Here is an 8,685-nt window from a genome sequence, read left to right on the forward strand (position 1 = left end):
TCGATTCAGACTTCTGCAGGGTGCTATGGGAGGGGCTTCCCGCAGTCAGTGAGGACGACAGAGAGAGGCTGGATAAGCCTCTTACTCTAGCTGAGCTCTCCGACGCCCTCCGTCTCATGCCTTACGGTAAATCTCCGGGGCTGGACGGGCTGCTTCTTCTGGGAGACTCTGGGACCTGACTACCAACAGGTCCTTGAGGAAGCCCTCGAGGCCGGTGAGATGCCTCTTTCATGTACACGGGCAGTATTAACTTTGCTATCCATGAAGGGGGATCTCCACCAAATCAAAAACTGGCGACCAGTCTCGCTGCTATGCACGGACTATAAGATCGTGGCCAAAGCGATCTCGCTGAGGCTCAAATCCATGCTGGCAGAGGTGATTCACCCCGACCAGTCCTATATGATCCCGGACCATCTTTGATCATATCTTTCTGATCCGGGATTTGCTGCACTGCACTCGCAGGACTGGTTTGTCTCTCGCCTTTCTCTCCCTAGATCAAGAGAAGGCGTTTGACAGGGTGGATCACTGATACGTCAGTCACTCTGCATGCGTACAGTTTTGGCCCACGTTACGTGGGCTATCTGAAAACACTGTACACCTCTGCAGAGTGTTTAAGATCAATTGGTCCCTCACTACACCCTTGGCATTTGGTAGAGGCGAACGTCAAAGTTTCCCCTTGTCCGGTCAACTCTATGTGCTAGCCAACAAGCCTTTCCTTTGTCTGTTGAGGTGCTAGTGCTAAGAGAACCCAACATGCGGTACTCCTTTCAGCCTACACTGACAACATACTTCTCGTGGCCCAGGACCTAGTTGATCTGGAGCGGGCACAAGTGTGCCAGGATGTCTATACTGTGGCCTCCTCAGCTCGGATCCACTGGTCCAAATGCTCAGGCCTTTTAGAGGCTTCCATACAGTTACACTCCTTACCTCCCACGACTCATAATATCTTGTGGGAGGCAGATGCAAGAATCTGGGAGTCTACCGGTCCACTGCGTAGCACCCGGTTCCAGAGAATTGGACTGAGTTAGAGGAACGTGTCCTCGCTCGTCTGGGATTGTGGAAGGTTCTCGCGAAAATGCTTTCCCTCAGGGGAAGAACTCTGACACTACACAGCTACAACCCCTGCACTAAAACCATGTCTACAAATCCTCCGCACAGTCTTTCTTTCCTTGCTTTTGGGGATATCTCTTCCCATCCGGGTCCTTGTCTAATTCCTACATGCTCTCGTCCTTGCCTCCCACTTACCGTCCTTGTGGTGTAAACCCCTCTAACCTCATAGCCATCTGTCTAACTCCCTCTCCCTTCCTCCTGTGCTCTTTGGAATACCCGCTCCCTTTCTAACAAGTTCCTGTCTGTACACGACATATTTTTACCTCACTCTCTGCTCCTTTTTGATATATCTGGCGTGGGGCTCCTCCTCTCCTCCATATGCCGATACCGGTCGCTTCCTATGCCTCCCTCTCTTTGTTTTCCTCCATTCGAGGCTCAAACTGTCGATATTTTCTCTCATCTCCATCTCCAAGTGGCTATCATCTATCACCCACCTACCTCTACTCATCCGCCTTTTGTCTTTCTCTCAGACATGAGAATAGTGGCTCTATTTTGCTCTCCTCCGACTCTCCCTCTTCTCTTTGGGGACTTCAATTGCCATATTGATGACCCCTCTCTCACTTGGAATTCCTGCTTTTGCACTGATTTTGGCCTTTACAAATGAATTGCAGCAAATACCCACAATGATGACCATTATCTGGACCTAGTTTTCACAAAAAAGTATTTGCTCTCTGATTTCTCCATGTCCCCCTTTCCTTTTTCTCACAATCACCTCATTTACTCTCTCTCTCAATTCTCCTATTCTTCACCTCCATTTAGCCCTGCGATTCGTGCATTCCATTAATTTACCAGCTCTCGACACTTTGCAATCCTCTCTCCTCTCTCTGCTCCTCTACAAACTAATAACCTACCATTATCTACATGCCCTTCACCTTCTCTGCCATTCTTGCTCATTCTAACCCAAGACCTTGGCTAAACTTAAACAACCACACATGCATGCTCCGCTTTTACATTCACTCCTTCAACGCCTCTGTAGGAAATCTCATACTCTCGCTGACTTCCTTCACCACACATTTATCTTACTTCAACCCCACCGTCTCCCAGGCTAAATAAAGCTACTTTTCTTTATTATCAACACTCACACGTCTAACCCATGCCACCTCTCCTCTGTTTTTAACTCTCTACTCAAACCAGCACGTTTCGCTATTTCACCTCCAGGACTTTGTTGACTATTTCAAGACTAAAATGGATTCCCTCTGTATCCTCCACACCTCCTATTCCTATCTCTCTTCCTTGACTATTTTCCTGTAACAGAGGAGATGTCACTCATTGTCTCCTCCTCTTGCCCTCTTCACCTTATTCCCTCCCACCTCCTCAGAGCTCTTGCTTCCACTCTATCTACTATATATTTCAGAAAGCACTGTATGTCTGCGTCCCAAGGGCCAATCGCATAGCACCTTGGGCCTGTCACTCCGGCTCAGGCCATGCCCGCCCCCGCACACCTCTCATTGGCCTGCGTCCAACACCAATGCCACACTGTCCCACCCCTCACTGACTCTCATTGGCCTGCGTCCAATGCCCGCCCCCGCACACCTCTCATTGGCCTGCGTCCAACACCAATGCCACACTGTCCCACCCCTCACTGAGATAATACTTCCAAACTGTCCCACCCCTCACTGAGCTTTGGGAACGCTTTGCATTTGCAGCACCTAATCCTCTAATCCTCAAACCTTCACTGCTCTGGGGCCACGCTTCACAGCTATCAAAACCCTCACCGTCTGCTACCACAGACTGCCCAATCAGGTACAGAATCAGCTACACACAACACCTACACACAACGCACGATAACACCAAACACTGCACACACACACACACACCTTCACACAACACCAAACACTGCAGACTGCCTCTTCAAAACACCACCCTCGCCCCCCCCCCCCCCGGTCCACGCCACAGATCTCCCTCCGCAACCGCACACCCTCTACATGCCGCGGCCTACAGTCAAACACCATCGGCACCGATCGCCCTCCCGCTACCTCACACACTGTACGGCCCGCGGACCGACCAGCACGCCACAGATCTCCCTCCCGCTACCGCACACCCTCTACGGCCCGCGGACCGGGACGCATGCCACAGATCTCCCTCCCGCTACCGCGCCCCTCCCATCTCCCGCTAAACAACATCGCCACCGGCAACCTACTCAATTCGGCAGCGGCCCGCACGGAGCTCTTCCGAACGCCAGCGCACGACACATCTCCCTCCCGCTACCGCACACCCTCTACGGGCCGCGGACCGGGACACACGCCACAGATCTCCCTCCGCAACCGCAGACCCTCTACAGGGCGCGGCACCGATCACCCTCCCGCTACCTCACACACTGTACGGCCCGCGGACCGCCCACCACGCCACACATCTCCCTCCCGCTACCGCACACCCTCTACGACCCGCGGACCGGGACGCACGCCACAGATCTCCCTCCGCAACCGCAGACCCTCTACAGGCCGCGGCCTACGTGTGGGGGGGGGGGGGCAGTGTGTGTGTGTGTGGGGGGGGGGGGACAGTGTGTGTGTGGGGGGGGACAGTGTGTGTGTGGGGGAGGGGGGGACAGTCTGTGTGTGTGGGGGAGGACAGTGTGTGTGTGGGGGAGGGGGGGACGACAGTGTGTGTGGGGGAGGGGAACAGTGTGACTCCCGGGCAACGCCGGGTCTCTCAGCTAGTTCCCTATACAGTACTCACATATTTTCAACTCCAGCTGCAGTACCTTTCTCACCTCCTTCAAGCATGCAACAGTTATACCTTTAGGCCTCGGGCTCCGTGCTGAGGCGCGCTTACGCTCGGCACTGAGCACCTGCAGCCGCAATGAGAGCGGCTTTAGCAGGGGCTTGCTTACCCAAACGTGCGGAAGCGTAAGTCTTAGCAAAATTTTACTTTTTCGCTCACATGGGAGCGCAGGGCCGGTCACGTGAGCGGTTCGCCCAATGAGGGCGAACCAGCTCCGTGACGTCACTGGCCCGCCCCCGACATGCCCCCGGACGGCGCGCGGTCTAAGGCCAGGGAAAGCACCCGCTTTCCCTCAGCGCGCTTCAGCCCGGCATCATTCACCATGGACGCAGCCTTACTCAGAAATAGCAAGCTTGACTGTGTCTGTCTATTGCCCTATTTCCCTCCTGCCTTATGCATCAATACTCCTCTAACATCTTGTATTCTTTTGCTTTTCTTAACTCTTATTCTCTCCTAGACCCTTTACAATCTGGCACTTTAATGAATCTCCCTCTATGTAACATAAGTCATTCTTACATTTGCCGTTATTGACAAGTGAGCACAGTTTCAGTACATGCAGCTGTCCTGGAGAAATGTAATTTGTTGCAAATTGTAAGAACACAATGACCGAGAATCCATCATCACTTAAAATCACTATAAACATTAACTAGAAAACCACGTAAAAAGAAAACTTCAGTAATTCTACATAAATAATAATGAATATCAAAGTATACATATTAACAATATTTATATAGATAGGCAGAGAAAGTGGAGAAAAATAAATCCTAAGGCTTTGTGAAAAAGTTCTCAACTCCATTTTGTTTACACACTTGCTAGTTTCTATTTGCACACCTACGCACGATGAGGAAACTCTTCCCAGTAACTATGTTCTAATGAGCCGACGTTATCCCTGAGTACAATTAGCTCGGGGAATATGGAACTAATGCAAGAAAAATAATGTCTGGTCCTGGTTTAGTTATGTTATTTGAACGGATTTAACGCTGCCTAGTGAATCTGGGCGTAAAGCCCATTAAAACGAAACAATCACAGTATAAAATACAACAGTTTAACGTCAACATAAAAAAGAAAATCAAGTATCAGACATTACAACTAGCCACTCTGCTGCAGTGAAGGGGTTAATTTTCATATGATACAATTTATTATTTGCTTTCCAGTAGCAGCCGCCTTCAATATTATAACATGACGCAGAGGTGCGCAAACTTTTCCCCGTGCGCACCCCTGCCTGCTCTCCTTGGCGCCTCGCGCCCCCCACCCTGCCATGGTAACGTGACGCCGGGTCACCAGGACGACGCGTTGCAGGAAGGTAAGTGTATTACAGGCATACCCCGCATTAACGTACGCAATGGGACCGGAGCATGTATGTAAAGCGAAAATGTACTTAAAGTGAAGCACTACCTTTTTTCCACTTATCGATGCATGTACTGTACTGCAATCGTCATATACGTGCATAACTGATGTAAATAACGCATTTGTAACAGGCTCTACAGTCTCCCCGCTTGCGCACAGCTTCGGTACAGGTAGGGAGCCGGTGTTGCTGTGCAGGACGTGCTGACAGGCGCATGCGTCAGCTGCCGTTTGCCTATTGGGCGACATGTCCTTACTCACGAGTGTACTTAAAGTGAGTGTCCTTAAACCGGGGTATGCCTTGCTAGAGACCTCGCGTGGTCCCCCAGCATTTAATTTAAATGCCTGGGGGGAGAATGCAGGACCTCTATAACTGCCACGTACATCCCCCCTCCCCCCAGAAAATATAGCACACCCCAGCCATAACGTACAGAGACCTTATTAAGTATACATTATATCAAGTGCTGATTTGAGACCCTTAGTGTTGGTATACAGAACCCTGTATATTATCAGGTAGCTCAGATATATACTATCATATATATGTGAGCATGTTCCACAGTGGTTCATGCCATACGAATTTATTGTTATATCAAAGGTATTTCACATTGCTGTTTGTGCTACTATCACACAGGCACATATAAACCTAGTTAGGTGTGGATCACTCAATACAGAATTATTCACCTTCAAGTTCCTTACTCACACCCCACCTTCCTCACCATTTTAATTATTTCTCCAGTATAAGACCATTGTGATATTCTTATCAGTGGTGTTGATTCCCTAGCGCACCCATTTTTCTCTTGCATTTCTTTGATAACATAACATACACCTGCTATGTAAGGCAATAAAGAGCTATTATGAGCACACTGACATGTCTCAGACAGTGCCCCAAACGTGCCCCCCATAATCACATTGCAGAAAAGGGTGTGTACCTGCCTGGGTAGATACCTGTGGCTATTGCTACAGACTGATAAAGACTTCCTGTTTGGAAGGGCAGCTACGCATTCTGTGTAGAAAACGCCTCTCCCAATTTCCCAAGCAAATAAACACTAAAACCCTGCAATGATGCAGCAGGCCCCTCGGGCGCTGAAGTAATTACACATAATTATACAAGCGTAATGTACTTTAGAAATGAGTAGTGCTGCACTATACAGTACCTGAATCCTCAATGCCCAGACTCCAGCTGCATACAGCAGCCTGTACATATGTTTTGACTGTGCCCACCTACACACATATGAGGCTGACAGTTATTGGTTAAGAGCACAGTTTTACAGTAGAGTGGATGAAAGGTCTTCTGTAACTGGTTGAAAGCTACATTTGGCCTTACTTCCTGAATGGGAGGAGGAATCTGAAGGAAGAAGTAGGTTAACCACTTCATGGCTGATGTTTTAAAGCAGCACTCCAGGCAACAGTAGGATTTCAGCTCGGGGACACCCTGCTTTCCGAGATACTTACCTCTGTAGATGCTGCTAGTATCTCTGCGCAGTTTAAAACTCCCACATCAACAGCAGTCCGCGGTTATCGCCAATTTTTGCAGTTTTCGTTTCGATTCATGCCCTACTCAATGCTGTTTTTATTTTTAAAGTCTAATACTTTATTCAGATGATACGGGCGTTTTTAAATATTATGTGTCTGGCGATTAAAATGGAGCCCTCCCCAGAAACCAGTGTAGTCCAAAGGTTACTATGGTAACCACAGATGTTAGAAATTAGGAAAGTCCTGAAAATACAGTTAAAGAGGAGGAAATACTTAAGGGGCAAGATACCAACATATGCGATATCATATAGGCTTCTAGGGGGTATTGGGTGAATAGTAGTTACCACTAGTGCAGCTAGAATGCTTTTCTGAATCCCCCCCTTACCGTTATCAGCATTCATACAGCAGAGAATTCATGAGACTTGTGATTGCTGATGATATTCATTGGGGGCAGGATTTGGCCGGTAGCAGACCTCTTTATTTTGCAATCGCTATTCTCAATCTCCCTATAAAGAGCTGAAACAGAGATCTTTCTAGTCTTCTCTTTCACTCCGGAATCTCCAGTCCAGATTTGGGACATTGCCTACAAATTCAGGATAGTCCAGCTAAATTTAAGAGGTTTGGCGGAGAACCCTGGCATAGAGGAACAATGCATAGTCTTAGAGCTCATCCATCTTGTACTTTAGAGGTATTCCAAAGGGTGTACTGTATGGCCTATACTTTACCTAAGACTATTTCTCAAAACCATAAACACAATTTTTCCTGAAATAAGGTGTGTGGCTTACATTGTGCCAAATTGCTGTAAAAAATGCTGTGGTTTTGTGCTTTATTAAATACAAAAAAATAACATTAACAATGATTGGGCAGCTTGTTGTTTGAGTAGGTAGAGAGTATTATTTATCTACTGTATTTACAAACCTACACTTCAAATATTTTTTCAGCGGGAAGGGATTTATACTGTATCTAAAAAAAAAAAAAGTCTCCCCCTTTCTACTCTTAAAAGAGCAATCCGTGTAATATCCTACATTTGTGTGTGTGTTTTTTTAAATACATCAGTTCTGTAGTATTAGATAATATATTTATTTTTTAAATTCAACTCAATGCCCTTTTTAATTAGTTTTAATATAATGAACAGTATTTGATTTCTATAGCAGGTTTTAACACACTTCCCCAGCAGTGCAAGAGCTTTGCAACACTTTCAACAATTAGCTTGTAAGCTTTTCGGGGCAGGGACTTACGAAATCTTGCTTTTATGTCTGACGCGCTTTTTCCCATAATGTGTTATTTATATTATGTCACGTGTATTATTATGTACCTCTGTGAAGCGGTATGTACATTAATGGCGCTATATAAAGATATACATACACTTTCCTGTTTGTGATAATTTGTTGCCAATATTTCCAGCAGTTTGAGCTGAAAACGATAACAATAGATAATGTTACCTTCGTAATATAAGAATACATTGTAGTTGCTGAGTTACACTCACTGAAGGATTGATTGAAACTGAAAGGCAGCCATTTAGTGAACCCTGGGAAGCAGGATCTTTGCTGATGGATGACAGGAGAACATATCGATGTCAATTTGGGTAATTCGTTTTCAACAAAGGTAATCTATGTAACAAAGTAGAGGCATCATGAGGATAGGCACATTGATTACACATCCACCAATGAATACATATTTACAGTCATAACGCTCATTAGCAACAGTTAAACATAACAGCACCAGAGAGTAACGATTAACACTATTTATTTGCAAACTTAAACTTCCTTTTTTTTTTTATAGAATATTGTTTCAAAAGTAATCTTGAACTTTTTTATACCAAATATCACAGATATATCTCAATGTTTCACATGATGGCAGCTGCCTGCAGAACACACGCTTTTTGAAGGGCACTGACTTTCACCACCGATCAATGGTGCAGCATTAGTAATCTGACACTGAGGCGGTATCTGACAGTTTGAATACTTGTGATTTAGGAGGGTGCCCCGTTGCAGTATATGGCGCACCCACATGTAGTTTGTCAGCGCGTCATATATG

General features: G+C 46.7%; 1 protein-coding gene across 2 annotated transcripts in view; it reads right to left on the minus strand.

Annotated features, from left to right (window-relative positions):
• Nucleotides 1-8,113, minus strand: part of PARP4 (poly(ADP-ribose) polymerase family member 4) — a 154,234-nt gene extending 146,121 nt beyond the window's left edge. The window contains exon 1 of one of the 2 annotated variants that reach the window (XM_075592310.1): nt 8,091-8,113. The gene's annotated coding sequence lies outside the window, so the exon portion shown is untranslated. Of the gene's footprint in view, nt 1-6,329; nt 6,486-8,090 lie in introns of those variants that run through there. The other variant, XM_075592309.1, reaches the window with a different exon arrangement.
• Nucleotides 8,114-8,685: the final 572 nt, after the last annotated feature.

This window comes from Ascaphus truei, chromosome 3 (genome assembly GCF_040206685.1).
Source record: "Ascaphus truei isolate aAscTru1 chromosome 3, aAscTru1.hap1, whole genome shotgun sequence".
NCBI lineage: Eukaryota > Metazoa > Chordata > Amphibia > Anura > Ascaphidae > Ascaphus > Ascaphus truei.